The sequence below is a fragment of the Anas acuta genome, chromosome 2 (genome assembly GCF_963932015.1).
Source record: "Anas acuta chromosome 2, bAnaAcu1.1, whole genome shotgun sequence".
NCBI classification, from domain to species: Eukaryota; Metazoa; Chordata; class Aves; order Anseriformes; family Anatidae; genus Anas; species Anas acuta.
Window position 1 is genome coordinate 143094185 of NC_088980.1, and position 16077 is coordinate 143110261.

Here is a 16077-nt window from a genome sequence, read left to right on the forward strand (position 1 = left end):
CCTGATGTAAATGAAAAGAGGCCTTGAGCTATGGGAACTCTGGCTATGTCCCAGGCTGCAAAACTCATCTTTGGGCACCATCATCCAGGGTTTGGTATCTTATTTTCCTTATGCTGAAATTACCTTTAAACCACATGCATTTGGTTTACTTGATATGATCACCCTCAACTATTTTAAAGTAGAACTAATAATACTAACAGCTATACATAGTTTCACCCCAAACCAGCCACGGCTACTCTATTGATTCCTGCATCTGACGGAGAGATTTTTCTGTTAAACAGTCACCCATAGTTTATACCTGGGAGCAGAAGGTGGAATCTTCTACTAAAATCAGCTTGTAATTCAGAACAATGAATTACCATAGCGACTACTGCACTCGCATGTGAAAAAGAAAAAGCAAATTCTGATAAGCAATAGTTTCTTATGCGTGGTGAAGACAATAGCTAATTATCTGCTGATCATCAGCTCTCACAATGGGTCACTGTTGCTACTCATTACTTTTACTGAACGTGATGAGTTGTCATCAAAGCCTACTGCAATAGTATGGTTGTTGCCTTCTGCTTGCTCTGCAGGTTTAGGTCAGGTCTTAGTCACGTTCTCTTTTTAACAGAATTTAGAAAGAGGTCTGAGTTTTGTGATGTGCTTCTGACTAATACTTGTACAAGTAGATGCACAAGCAGACAAATAGCGAAGTGAGTCAAGGGTCTATGAAGGCTCTGATGTTATCAATCAATATGCTGCAGCACCAAGAAGTTAAATGAAAATACGCATTTATATTCAACAGGCTCAAGTAGGACCTCTTTGTTAAAGGATAGTAAAATTAATACTTTTACACTCATATATATTACACACCCACGCACACATATATAATGCACATACGGCGTTTAAACATCAATCATTTTGCCAGAATAATGCAGCAAAAAATCATTAACTCTCAGTGTCTCAGCTTAATATATGTCTAATACTTACCTATCTCACAGGAGTGTTGTGAGGCTTAATTAATTAGTGACTGTAAAGCACTTTGTGATCCTCTAATGAAAGGTGCTACATAGCACAAAGTATTATTAAAATCATTAGGACCACAAAAAAGCCCTGTGGAATTCCAGCCTACACTGTCTGTTGGGGTTGGGAGTGATCTTATTATTAAAAGGAGACCGTCAGGCTAATTTTCATAATTTTTTCAAGATCTTTTTTTCCCCCTTTGCTGTTGTGATAGCATGTTAGTAGCTAGAAATTTAATCTTATCATCTTAATAACATACACTCATGTAGTTTGTTACTGCAGGGCTAGAGAAGAGAACAGGGTTTTTGGCACTCATCTGGCTTTCCCTTTTAAGAAAAAAAAAAAAAAATTGAGAGACATATTTTGACACCTTCCCACACTCCACCCCACCAGGACAGCTGATCATGTGAGATCGCAGGATGCTCACCGTAGCCGCATGGGAAAATACTGCTGTGGTTTTAATTTCTCTCTCCTTTTCCACAGAAAAAAAAAAAAAAAAGGCAAGACACAAAACAAAACCCAGCTTATTACACATAAATGTGCTACAAAGACTGTCTGCTGTGCTTTATATAAAAAACCCTTCTGTGTTCAAAGTGTCTGCTTCTCTGCCGCACATAAAGCCCTAAACGATCTGGAGCCCCTACCTTACCATTTTCCTCACTCTCTCTACAACAGCAGAGCAGTTATAAGAAGATGAGCTCTAGACAGAAATCTCTTGTCTTGAGAGCAAATTTCTGGCGCTCTCCCTGAGCTCAGCACAACCAGAAAGCTCGTCAGGACGGCCCCAGGTTCAAAGGCTTGTACCTTTTCTAATTTCAGCGTTTTCAAAATTAATAATATTCCGTAAACACACTGGTCAGTCTAGGTGAAATTGTCCTATGCTGCCTTTACTTAAAATTATTGAATGTGCTACATGAGATGCAAACTAACCCCAAACTACAGCGGCACAGGACTGGGCAAAGCTCCCGTCTCAACCTCTGTCTGCTGAGAAGGGAGGGGAAGAAAAAAGACTTTTTGTGTAAGGAGCTCAAGAATCAGGCCCTAAACCATGGGAGGGCAGAATAAGCTTAATTACAAGCAACTCCTTCTTTAGCAAGACCTCTTCCTCCGCCTTTGCAACAGCTTCTTCAACCACGCTGGGCTCTAAGACAGGGGCTACCATGGTGTTAAGCAAGAGAAAGTCACTGCAAAGTGCTTGTTAAGCTATACGTATTTCTCTATAAGTCCTCTACAAGAACTGCATGGCCAGTCTTTCCTGCCTGTCATTGTTTGGAAAAGAGCACACCTCCTCTTATCAGTTAACATTTGGCAGGATCAAGCATTCAGTCAAAACGTACCTACTTGATATTCTATACCCTGCATGCTCCACTGAAATTATGATAGCTTCTTCAATCTAGAAAATGCAAGGATAAAATCATGCCTTATAGGTCCTTAGGACCTTATAGGTCTTCTAGTCCTATATCAAAATGCTGTTGTGCTCACCACCTCTATTCTTCTCCTGGATTTTCAGGCCTTTCTGTGTGGTCCCTGATCACCAGCTCACCAAGAGCTTTTGGCAATTTTTTCAACAGTTTATAACAAAGAGAGAAGTGGGGGGGCGAGAAAGCAAGAAAGAAAGAAAAAAAAAAAGAAGAAAAAAAAAAAGCATTTTGTTGAAGCTTGCTTCAACATATTTAAATTTACTTTCCCAACACTGATCGTTCTCAAATCTCTAAAGGTGCACTTCTGGACATCTTAAATCCTGTTCAGCTACAAAGTGTCATCACCTTCAAACAACTCTCATCAAATAAATCTCTTTATTAATTCACAGCAAATTAATTCAAAACGATCTTTTCTATTACCATATGCTTCAGAGCACAGCACATTATTAGCAGTCATCTAGCCACTGGAATAAATCTAACCTTTCTATGGGTATAAAACAGACACTTGCTCATTTCAGGGAGTTTAGGAGTGGCATTTCAAAACACATCGTTTGAACTTACTTCCAGGCACTTAGTTCATTTTAAGCTCACCACCGGGGGGGTTATGATGCAGACACTTTCAGGAGAAAGTGAAGGCAAAAGGTGATCGGTCTAAAGAGGCAATGCAGGGCTTATTTTACTTATATTACAGTATCAGGCAACCAAAGCCTAGAATTGCAAAATCACTTATTTTTGGAGGGTGCCCGAGCACGGCAGTTTGCTGCTCCGCATTTAAGCAGCCAGATGCAGAGCGCTTGCTCCTGCCGGACCTCCATTGCCATTTACCCATCCCCAACGGGGAGCCTGAGACGGCCAAGATTTGCTTTGCCCCAGCTTTCAGTACAGCATCTAAAAATACTCTATGCACTTGGCAACCTGCTAAACCTTGAAGAACCTTGTGAAACAGGAAAAATTAATATCAGCGCCGTTTTATGGGTAAATAAAAGGATCTACAGAGAGAGATGCAAAAATCAAGGTGTTCACGGCGACTTGCAGGCGGGGATCTCGGCTAGGGGCTGCACCTGATTCCTCCTGACTTCCAGACCCATATCCCTCGCTGTCTTTCAGTAGGAAGCTCCAAGCTGGCACTTGGCAAAAGGCCAAGATCCTGTAATTTAATAAGGTACAGCAAAAGCACCTTGCGCAAAAATCTAAATGCTCCAATTTATCATGACAGTTATGGGATAAGCTGACATTTTATTTGTACGTAAATTAGTCTCCAAAACAGCATAAAAAGGCCACACTTTCAAAGAAAATTGTGCCTTTGCTTCTCCGCTCTGCATTTATCTAAGCTTAGCTTTGTGTATTAAAAGTAGTTTAATTTTTATGTATTGATGCTGCTTTGCATGCTCCCCAATCTGTTGTTATTGCACTGCAGAGAGAACCCAGCCTGATTTGCTTACTGCAACGAAATAACTGACTTCTGCCAGGACTGACACCTCCTACGAGAGCCTCGCCATCCTCGCCGAGTCTTCTGGTTATTCTATTAATTTGCAGTCGTTACACTTTATAGGATTGCACAGCATTCCCTATTAGATCAGGCCAGAGGTCCATTTAGTCTGGTGTTCTGCCTTGGAGAGCGGCCAATATCAGAGCCTTCAAAGAAGGTTCAACTGCCTTTGGACAGACACAGAATCGCCTACCTCTGTGAAAAATAAATCGCTGCTAATCCTCAGCACTTAGACAGTGGCTTACTTTCTGAACAGTAAGAAGGTTTATATCCCTTAATTATCTCTCATGTATGTTCTACAATTTGTTGTTAAATAAGTCTGTACATCCTCACTTCCAGTGAAAGTGTCCAGTATCTGTGTGAACATTACGATGATCCTGGTATCGGTTATATCTTGTAGCTCTCCATTTATCATCTAAATATAAACTAGTAAAAGCAAATTTTTTTTCAGCATTTTGAATTTGATTCTTTTCAGTGGAGCTTCCCTTCAGCCTTGGACAAAGATCCCCCAGGCTGTTGGTACAGCTATCACATCCCCCCTGTTCATCCTTGTCCTGATGCTGAAAACAACAGTGTCTCTCCAAACTCTTCCGAGTAGGTGTGGCGATCTCCTATGTTTCAATTTCTTTTCAGCCTGGGTAAACATTATGTTCTTTTTAATCCAAATGTCCTTTGAAGACAATGGGAGCTTAGGGTTTGCAAATGACTCAGAACTGAATCCGAGTTGAGTGTGTTGGCTGAGGCAAACACACTGCTACGCTGAGATGAAGGCTGAGGAATGAAGGCGACCTCCTGGCTCCCAGGCAAGGGCAACCAGGTATGGCCACAAGTGACTCATTTCTTCTTCTGCATTAAATATACAAGGGGCTGATGCTGGTTCCCTTGACACTAATGGCCCCACTGACTTTGAGAGAAGCACGATTGAGATGTTCCCTTCTGCTAGGTGAGACCCATGATACGGGAGAAAGACATCCAAGTTCATTTGCCCAAATCTTCAGTCGAAGCGAACCAAAACTTATGTGGGAGAAGGGGAGCAGATGAAACAGAGAAAAAGTATGGTTTTGGCTACCATTCCAGAAAAGTTAAAATAATTTTCTTTCCAAATAAGGGCAGAAAAAAAAAGAACTGAAATACAGACGAAATTTCATCTGGATCAAAACTACAAAGCGGGAAGGAGGGAGAAGACTACAGCCCGGACTTGAAACAGCAATATTAGACTATCACTGGAGACTGCATTATTGCAGTACTTTTCCAACCAGACTAGAACCAAGATGAACATGAGTTTGCAAAAATGTCCTTTTTTTTTTTTTTATCTCTTTTTTTAAGAAGCAGAAAAAAATTGGCAAGGGTTTCCAGACATAAGTTACATAGGTAAGATAGGGCAACCGAGGGCAACAGGAGTTGAGCCCGTGTACATCAAAGCAGACTTTGGCTTTGGGTACCTATCCAAGCTGAGCCTTCAAAGGTTGTGATGTTCCCCTATTGTTTTGCTTGAATCTTGTCTAAACTTGCTCAGGAGAACCCACATTCAGAAGTATGGGAGAAGGGAAAAAGAACACACATTTTCCAAACAGTGATTTCAAAACAAAACAAAAAAATGTAAATCTACATGCTGCAGGGTAATACTGGTAAGCGTGGCTAGCTATTGTTGCCCCATGCTTTTCAATTTCCATATATTAGCATTCATTGCTGACATTATTAAATCCAAAGTTATTTGGATGCTTTGATCAGCAAATTGAATCTTGAGTCTATATATGATGTACCTATATTCACGTAAAGTTTACAAAACTATTATATTTCCCTATTCTAACTCTTCCCCCCACATGCTGTGAGTTTCCATATATCCCACAGCCATACATTCCAAACACAGACTATTTTATTTAGTAATATATTCAAGAATTTAGATAAAAAGAAAAGCAATGGAAAATGTTTGGCAATCTCTGTATAAACAGTTTCTATACATTTGGGTTGAATCATCCAGTAAACTCTGATCTTGATATGCCTGTGACAAATAAAGCTTTGGTCACTGATATGCCCTCTTGACTCGGAGGTCAGAATACCAGGGGATACGTACTGCAAACTCTGATACCTTTTATGCCTATCACAAAAATTAACATCACATTAAATTTAAGCAAGCTAGATTTTGGCACTGAGTTTCCACTCAGCACAAATAACCCCACTCTCCATTGTGAATGGGGGAGAAACAACAGCAGTGGCAACCACAACAAAAGAGTGGATTGTGTGTTCCCCACACAAAACCGAAAGCTGTGCCTATTCAAGAAATCTTGGCCATTTGTCAGAAATCAGAGAATTGACGTTGGAGCCCAGTATCAGCTCCAGCCAAAGCAGTGGTGAATTACCTTGCCTTTGGAAGCATCCCTGTTAACTAGGAAAGGATCTCTGTTGCAGCACAGATCGTATGGTCTCCACACTAATTCAGAAACACTAAGCCACGTTCTTAAAACAAAAAAAAAAATAAAACACAAGAAGGACCAAAGCAACTGAAAATGGATTCACTGTGAGTGGTACGTCTATTGCTTGCCCCTTTTATCTCTTATTTATGTTTCTTTTTAAGCTGAGGAACGAAGTAAAATGCCAACAGGAAAGCTACTCTTGCAACGCATCCATCATAATGATTTGTTATGAACTTGCTTTAATACAGAGAAAAGGGCCATCATTTTTCAGATGGCCCTAAGAATCAAACACAGCACTTGCATTCACTACTGATCATGATTTCTAGTTCACCCACTTCATTTCTGGTAGGAGATGGGCAAGGAGGGCGCAGAATAAGGAGAGTCCGCGAGACTGCGGCTTTACAGCAGCTTCAGGTCGTGTGCGCTGGCATTCCTTTAGAGCTGGCAAGGGGTGCCAGTTTCAGCCTGTTGACTGCTGGATGAATATATATAGTGCAAATAATGCTGTACTTGAATCAGTTTTTGCCCAACTCCCACATAAATGTTCCATGGGAAAATCTCATAATGCCTGCATAAGTGATTTTATGAATTTAGCTTTCAGCTTTTGATAGAAGATTTCTTTACTCTACTGGCTTTGATTCTTTATTGCGTGGTGTGGTAGTGCCAAAAGCCCTCACATTAGCCTCGACCATACAGACCCATACAGACATCGGAAATTTAATTCAAACCTTGGAAATCTGCCAGGATCATAAAACACACACAAAAAAGATTTCAAAATTGATTTTTTCTGAGAGCTAAATATGTAATTTCCACAAACGCTAGGACAACACAGGTTGCAGAATCCATACACTGCAGCGTATAGACGGCGGCTGACACTACAGAGAGGAGTCGAGTAGGAATTTGCAGCCCACGGAGAACAAACAAAATGGACACTTTTTTTTTCCCCATTTAAGATACGTTTTGAAATGAGCTGGACACTAACTGTATAATTTTTTCCATCAGTAATACACCTAAACATTCGCTTAAAAATAGACTTAGAACTTCTCTAAAAAAAAGGTAAATAAATGTACAACCACAGATTACGCCAAGACTTCCACGCGCAGAAATCCCCTATGCGCAAGCGAGCCTTACCGCGCTGCTCCTGTCCTCCTCCTCAGAGCTGCCTTCTTGCCACCTCAATTCCCAAGCCGGTACCTCACCAGTTTTAAGAAATATCCGGCAACGACGTAGGGCTGATTTGTTGCACTGGGATATATCCCACAAAAAAAAATGGAAAGCTTTTGACGTGTTTTCACTTATAAAGAAAGCAACTTATTAAAGCAACTTCTGGGTTCACTGGCATCTTTGAGTCTAAAAAAAGTCCCAAAATAATTTGCAGAGGCTACAACAGCACCTTCTTTGAAGTAATGTTGCAACTTGTGCAAAGGAATTTGGGATGTACCTGAGATCTGAAGGTGCGGGCTACAAATTAACACAGCCAATTAGGTGGAGAGGCTGAGAGTCCAACACAGATGGGGCAAGATAACCACAACTGAGCAAAAGGACTGCCAAATGTAAGCCAGTTGGCTGAGTGCAGATCGTGTCATCCTGCTCAGCTAGCTGCTGCCCAATCAATAATCTGTTGCTGCCTGCTCTCCCCACGCCAATCAATCCAAGCTAGGGCTGCTTCTAATTTTCCAATCTAGGAACAGCTTCAGAACATCCACAACTGTTATTTAAAACAACCCAAGAGATAAATGTTTCAGCCACACATCAGTGTGCAGATTCTTCCCAAAATGGGACTAGTCAAGAGTAAATAATTACTCCTGCAATGGTCTGATCTGATAAACTGCAAGACACAAGGCTGCAAAAGCGATCTCTGTACCATTAGCAATCAGGAGAGAATCCAGCTTCTAAAATTACTTGATTAACTGGTATGGGACCTGAAAATTGTGATATTTCTGAAGAGAACATTTCACAATAGTTATAGTCAATTTTGGAGAATTAGCATTAGCTATAAGTTTCTATCCCTGGAAATCTGGTACAACTGGATTTATGCTACAAAGATGCCTTGCTTTACAAGAAGGCAGAGATGAAATCAGAGCCAATTACATTTAAGCATCTCTTAAACAATTCTTTTGTTAAGCAGTATGTATTGAAAGAATACATGAGAGGAATTAGAAATGATCTTCATAACTTCTCCGTGGCTTCTCTTCTTGTGAGTAACGAGAACAGCCCAAGATCACGCAGATAAAAATCTTAATGTCATAAGGCATTTGCATAACCATTTGTATGTAGATAACAAGATGAGTGTATATATGCATACATGACCTAAAGTACAGAGACTACAATAAACAAAAGTCACGTATCTGTGAGGTAGCTAATGCTTGGGTCTTCTCCAGCATCAGAATCACCTGGTAAAACCAAGCACGGGATCGAGGCTTTCTTTTTTATTAAAAAAAAAAAAAAAAAGAAAAAAAGAAAGAAAAGAACCTTTTACATTATTGAACCCCACAGCACCTTGACAGAACTTGACCCATTACCAGAAAAAACAATTACTCTTTATGACGCTCAGATCTAAACCATCTATCTGATTTCCCATCCTATGACACGTTCACGCTGTTGCAGCTCTGGATCTCCTCTGAACCTGAAGGAAAACATCCAACACCTACGCTTCCAACACTGTCTCCATCCGCACGCAGCAGGACCTACCTATTGCTCCCATTTTGCCTGCTCACAAGATGGCATGCTTGTTTCACTTCAACCCGGGGAGTAAGTCTGTATGACGCTCGCTCAGAGCATCGGGGATAATTAAAGGCTGGGCACTGGCCTGGTGGTGCTGTCCCGAGCAGAGCAGCGTGCTCCCGCAGACCGCAGGCGCTTGCAGCGCTGCAGGTACGCTGGGGCTGCGGCCAGCACAAGGCAGCGTGTACACAGGGCAGCTGCCTCCAGCTTCATGAGCTCCAACACTGGAAGTACCGGGGGCTTGCAAACTGCATATCCCAGAAGAAAAAGCGTGGCTTGTTTAGCCCAAGGTGAATGTTGCCTACCTAGAACGCCGCTGGTGTCTGAGTGCTCTTGTGCAGTATGCTGTAATCCAGGCAGCACGCGCACATTTGAGTAATCTCTGAAATTACTGAAATTTGTCATCCCCTTGTGTCTCTCTAACAGCTTGACCTATCAATATCTAATGTCTCATTGTGTTTTGATTTCAGTCATGACTGTAGAGCACAGAAATACAGAAGAATGAGACATAAGATTTGGAGGTAAAAAGTCAGGACACGTTATAGAAAAAACAGGCTTCAGAAACTTCCTGAAAATATTAAAGTCAGCAACAGAAACGTACAAAAGATTTTTGTATGAAACTCTGAGAAACAGAAACTCTATGGTGGGCAGTGGAATGAAGATTACATGCTGCAGACCCAGCAGTTCACTTGTCCTGAGAATTGGACAGGTAGAGTTAAGACTTTGGATTTAAAGAAATACCATTATTTTCTCTTTTTCTTCCCTTTAAAGATAGGCATGGGGAATAGAAACAACAGGGACACTCTTGCACATGTTGATTTTGCTCACAGTCACTCTAAAAATTTGACAATACAAAAAGGATGCTACCTGTTGTTTCAGCTACATCAAGAGTATTCAATGTGTAGTTTTGCTCATGTACATTTAACTGTATGTGCTGATAAAAATCTTCATGTCATAAAAATCTTCATGTCATAAGGCATTAACCTGTGTCCTTTACACCAGCCATTAATCAGTTCCTGCAAACCTCTACATTTTGTCCTGAATTCACAGCCCTACAAGTCAATTTGGTCCTTGAACGGGGTGAAAAGGAAGCACGTCTTTGGCTGGCCTGGAGCTGGCACGTGGCCACCGCTGAGATTCAAGAAGTGAAGAAATGTTGATGGTCTAGGCGTCAAGATGAGACAAAAGGAAGACCATTGTGCAAGCCCACGCCACCAAAGCAATGCTGCGCAATCTGGAAACAGGGAACCCACAAAAAAGCAGCAGACAGGGATTTCTTTTTACTGTTGGATGAACCGCTTCCTGTAATTATGAACATAAAGGGGTGAAAGTGAGAAAATTATTAAAATGTACTGATGGAAACTGAATTCTCAAAGGCATATTCTAAAGATTAATCAACAGCATCTATCAGAACATGACACTGCAGCAACACCACGCTCCTGGAGCAGACAGTCCAGCACTTCCTTGCTTTGCTCCACAACAAAAGTCCAGTATCAGGTCGTGGGTACCTCCACACTGTGGGACATGGGGAACTTTCGCAGCTAGCAACATCCTCACTACAGGTCCAAAAATTGGCTTTGGCACCGTTCTCCTACACACTTTGGCCTCCATCAGTAGAAACCCAAGCAAACAGGCAGGAGGGAAGCACAACGCACGCATACAGCAGAGCAGAATTGCAGCACCTGGCCTGCAAGAGAGACAGCAACTGCTCCTTGCTGGCTTTTGCTTCCAATCAGCAATGTAAAAAGAGGCTTTCTGTTCTGGTTTATAAAGCCATTTTTTATTATTAGTTCACTTTTTTTCTTTTTTGGTTAAATAAAACACTAGATCATTAAAAGAGAGGAAGGGCAGTCCTAGTTAGACAGGCAGCCAGCGGCTGGGAATTGTCTCTTACCATCATTTCCCTTCTACCCTCAGCAAAGCAGCATCATATGCGAACAGCTCCAAGTCCAAAACAGCCACATCATGGCTATGTTTATGCTGTTTTTCTTACACTCATCAAGAAGTGAGCCTGGTCTTGAGGCCAACCGACAAGGCAAGAAAGAGACTGAAACTCAACTACTTTATTCTCAAATCACTTCTTTCCACTTGAACTAGTCCATCAGAGTCTAAAGCCTCGTTTCAAACAGCTGCATCCCGGATGATCTAACAAGAGAAATACTCAAGTGAGTTTATACAGACAGTACTAACGAAACTGGATGATGACAAAGTTCTGTGGTATCTTCCATCAAGAGAAGTACTGAGATACCGTACAGAAAACTTCTTAAACTTGTATCATGAATTGGGATGAAAAAATGAGTGCATGCTCTGGAATAAGAATCTCTGGGACTTCATTAAGTCTAAATGACCTAAGAATGAAAAAGAATACTGTAGTAGTCGATCACAATTATAAAGCAATCAAAATCACACTTCAAAAAGCATGATAATGTGCCAAGCAAATGTTTTAGCAGGAACAGGTAAATCATTGTATGTGTCACAGATGACACTGCATTAAGAGAACTATTTATAATGTTCAGAAAAAGATTAGTTTTAACGGAGATTAATGAAGATATGGAAGACGGGACTCTTTATGAGTATCTGAAGTGAAGCGCATTTAGACCAGCAACACAATTGCTAGCAGCAGGTAAATATTAGGGAGGGAAAAGCTTTGGATCATGTTGGCATAAGAACAAATAGACTAGCCATGATTAACTTGGGGCTGAAAATGAGAAGGAAGGGTTTTAACTGACAAAGCAGTGAGGCTATGAAACATCCTTCCACCAGACGCAGTCAAGGCAAAAAAAAAAAAAAAAAAAACTACCTAATTTTAGGAGGAAGGTGGGTCACTTTATGAAAGGGATTACATAGTGCGGTTGATGTTCAAAGAGCTACCCACTGCTCAAAATTTCCACACAACTTCAGGACAACGTACACAAATCCACTTTTTCACAGTATGCACAGCTTTACCACTCTTCCTTAAAAACAGTAAATGCCAAGGGCACTGTTTTCTCAAAAGCAGATGGGGAAAAAGGCAATTCTTTTTCTCCATCTTTTTTTTTTTTTTTTAATATATTTATTTTCACAATGACTTTCTGCATTTCCCTTAAAGTAAACAGTCTTACAATGACAATATCTCCCACCTCCAGAGAAAACACATGATAATAAATTGTTTGCTACATATTCAAAATAATCTGTATATATAACACAAGATATATGCTAGTTACTTAGGCGGAAGGAATTAACTGTAACATTACCAGTATGAAAGCTTCTCAAAAAGAAGCCACTTCCTCACTTATTATCTGACTGCCTTATCAGTCATTACGTGTGTGACTGTGCCACACTCCAGAAAGGCATCAAACATTTCTTCTTTTTATTTCCAAGGCAGTTTACTCATTAGAAATGTGATTCTCAAGTCCTCTCCACAAAAGACATACCACAAACTGTAATAACCCAGGATTCCCCACGCTGCTCTGCCGGCACAATCCAAATACAGCTACATTTAACAGCAGGGAAAAAAAAAAAAAGAAAAAAAAAAAAGTTATTTTCAGTAAATTGTGTACAGAGTGTGAGTGGGACAGAGATCTACAGATACGATACATCTGGAGAGAGTGCGGGCAGTTTCAGACTACACCCTCTTTCTAAAAACCACAAAAAGCAAAGATTGTTGGTCACTAAAAAAGGAAATTGCTTCTTTTTTTTTTTTTCCTTTTCGGTAAAACACAACACTTGTTAAAATTCTGAATGCTGGTTTTCTACTGAAATTAATCTATTTGGATGAAACCAAATAGGTTAAAGTTGATGGCTGCTGGTTTTCCTACTGAAGGAAATGGAAGCTTTTTCTCCAACTTCTCCGCCCATCACCCTGCTCATTTTTGAGCAATCCCATCTTTCTAGATAGTTGTAACACCTCTATTTTCACATAATTCACCATACGAAAACAAAGATGGAAACAGATGGCTAAGCAGAGAAGCCGTCTGTGGTCAAGCTGACCAACACAATCAGTACAGTTCTTAAAAAGCCTTTTATGGGGTTCATTTGGGCCTGACCAAACTTCACACATTATTTTGGTTTAGCTGTGCAAACACCATGCCATTTGCTGTAAGAGCATTTTCCTCCACAATGGCACACCATACCAGTATCACTTCTTTTTCCTGCTACAGTGAAACCCATTTAAATGTGTATTTATGATCCATACTGTCTGCTATAACCAGTGCTTTTTGGTAAGCCACGATTTGGCAGGCCTTTCTGGATCTCATTTCTGCCCAACATATCACATGAGTTGTTTTTTTTTTTTCCTTTGGTAACATGCAGGACTTTGTATTCTAGATGACTTGGATGACAGAAGCTGCTTTCTCTGGAGAAGGCAGCTCCAGCTTCTCTCCAGCACGTTTTCAGCCCAGCTCCAGCCCTTCGTCTGCCTTCATAAATCCTTCAACTCTCCCTGTCAGGGCTGGAATTGGATCTGGGCGCATGGGGTGAATAAGCCTGAGTCCTTCAGAAATCACAAAGGGTCACACACCTGAAAAAACCCACAGCAGAGCCTGAATCTGACCACAGCCCACAAACACCATGCAGTTCACCACACTGAAGTTCCTCAGCTGGAGGTTTTTCTACCCAAACACAAGAGCGTTTCCACCTGAGCAATGAGCCCTCCTTATCAGAGCGGAGGGAGAAAGCCACTTGGAGAGGCAACCATCAGAAACGGTGTGTGTGAATGAAAATAAGCTGTACATAAAGGAAGGAGTAGTTAAAAAGACTAAACAAAAACAAAACAAAAAAATCACCAGAAAACAATCTCTATCTCCCAGGAACTGGAAGCGCTGTCTTCAGAAAAGTAAAATCATTATTGCAAGCAAACTGATTCATTAAATAACACGCAGGGAGGATTACAATGCCTTCCTTGTCATTAAAATGCTTTGAAACTATACTTCTGAAAGATATGCTAATGATATTCAGCTTTTGTATTACACAGCAGAAGCTACACTCCAGGTGGAATTTGGAACACCATGTTAGACAGGAGTTCAGACTAGAAAGGCAGTTATTAGCTCGTATGGACTACAAACTTCTTTAAAATGCACAGAAGAACTGGCTACCCCTTACAGAACCAGAGGTAGAGGTGCTGAACCAGCCCACACTGAGCACTGCCTTCCCCTTCCACCAGGAAACCTCACCCTACAAGGATACTAACAAGGAGCAACACCATCACAAGTTAGCTACCAGTTTACGCCTACCTTTTCACCTAGTACTTCCAGGAGGTTATTTCAATGAAATTAAGTCCTGGTGTATTTTGACTGATTTACCTAAGTCCTTGATAAAAATTGCAAAATACAGGCTCCAAAACCCAGCACAACTGCCCCAAGTGAATTTCCAGGTGATGCATCAGGTTCACTGTCACAGTAACTAACTCAGTGCATTTTCTGGGTTGTTTCTCTATGTAAGCTGACAGGAAAAGTCACTCTATCAAATAGAGACGTAATACTATTTTTATTGCTTATCTCTTTTGCCCTGGGTTACATCAGTAAGTCATCTCCCTCTGTCAACTTGACAAGCTTCTTCTTGGTGCTGACCTTAAAAGGACACAGCTGTGACAACTCTTCTTTTTTCTTTTAATAGTTCTCAGCTGAACACTTGTTCTCAGTGGTCCAGGGTCTTCATTTGGCACTGTTTTACCCCAGGGCCTGTTCAGACCGAGCATAAAGTTTTAGTAATTCCCCCCGATAGCATCTCATACCGTCTACTGCAACAGGCACTGGGGAAGTGAGAGGTGGATTTTATTCAGGCAAAGCCACGATTAATTACAAGAGGTCTTCTAGATTTGGTGTTATTTTCTTAATGCGCTCTAATTAATGAATGTGTTCATCTCAAAACATACATCCTTATTTCCATAGTCTTTGCTCAAGATATTAAGAACTCCAGGCTGGACTCATTCCCCCTGGCATTTTCACTCATTACAGAAATCATTTTGGCTGACTCTCTGCAGGTCCCAGAATTTGAAGACCAGGATCAAAAACCTGCTCGGGGTTTCAAAATAAGGAAGGAAGAAGATACTATCAACTTGACTTAATATAATACCCCAACTAGGGAATATTTGGAAAATACAAAAACATTTATGTAATCTGGAAATAGCGCTTAGCTTTTCTGCCGCACAACCTCTAATGAGTGCAGCACATTGATGATTTAATGAAATAATATGATTTTGTGCCAAATCCCTCAAAAAGCAAAGAGGAATAGGTACGCGATGTATTTTAAATTCATTGCATTTTTGCACTGATGGTTATTTACACGGACATAGACTTTAATCATAGCAATTTACAAATCATCAGTTTTAATCATGATTTAAATTGGCACGCCAAAAACTTCAACATACGCTAAACAATGAGGTTAAAAGAGATTATTTATGTTTTCACTGTGTTTCTGAAAAGTGATGACCCAGTCATTAATAACTGCAAGATATCAGCTGTAACTAAATGTAGCTGTTCAACCAAAGGAAGGAGTCTTCCTTCGGATGGTAACTTGTACACGTTATGCAGTTTGTGTTTACAAATGTTTTTATGTTGATACGTATTAAAATTTTCATTCCATGTTTTGTATTTACTAAATAAGTATTTTTTAGGGTTTATGAAAGCTGGATTTAAATTAAATATCATTAAAAAACCCTTTAAAGTATTGCTCATCAGTTCAATGATGCCCGAGGTATGCAAGTAAGAAAAAAAAATGTTTACAAACCTGTTTTGCATTTAAAACTAATTTAAACGAAGAATTACATGTGTGATTTGTTCACTGTACAATTGTTCATCCAATTGTTTTGGTTTATCACATACTTTAGAAGTAAGATTTCATCATCTCACGCTTTATTTTCATCCAGAGTGGGAAAGGCAAATCAGCTTTTTCTTTTAATTTTTCTTTTTCTTTTTCCAGTTCCTGGTAATCTTAGTTTTGAAAATGAGCATCGCTGAGCCGAATGTAAAATGAAGAAAACAGTGTCCCTGCACCAGCAGAGGAAGCCTCTGGCAAAAAACAGTTTAATCACTTCCACAAGCTGGTTGCA

The 16077-nt window shown here is 40.4% G+C and overlaps 1 protein-coding gene across 7 annotated transcripts in view; it reads right to left on the minus strand.

The window, feature by feature from the left end:
* Window positions 1-16077, minus strand: part of TRPS1 (transcriptional repressor GATA binding 1) — a 213663-nt gene that overhangs the window by 176028 nt on the left and 21558 nt on the right. Inside the window, exon 1 of one of the 7 annotated variants that reach the window (XM_068672535.1) lies at window positions 14261-14561. The exons of 5 other annotated variants lie outside the window; for them this stretch is intronic. The gene's annotated coding sequence lies outside the window, so the exon portion shown is untranslated. Of the gene's footprint in view, window positions 1-14260; window positions 14562-16077 lie in introns of those variants that run through there. One more of the 7 variants, XM_068672530.1, reaches the window with a different exon arrangement.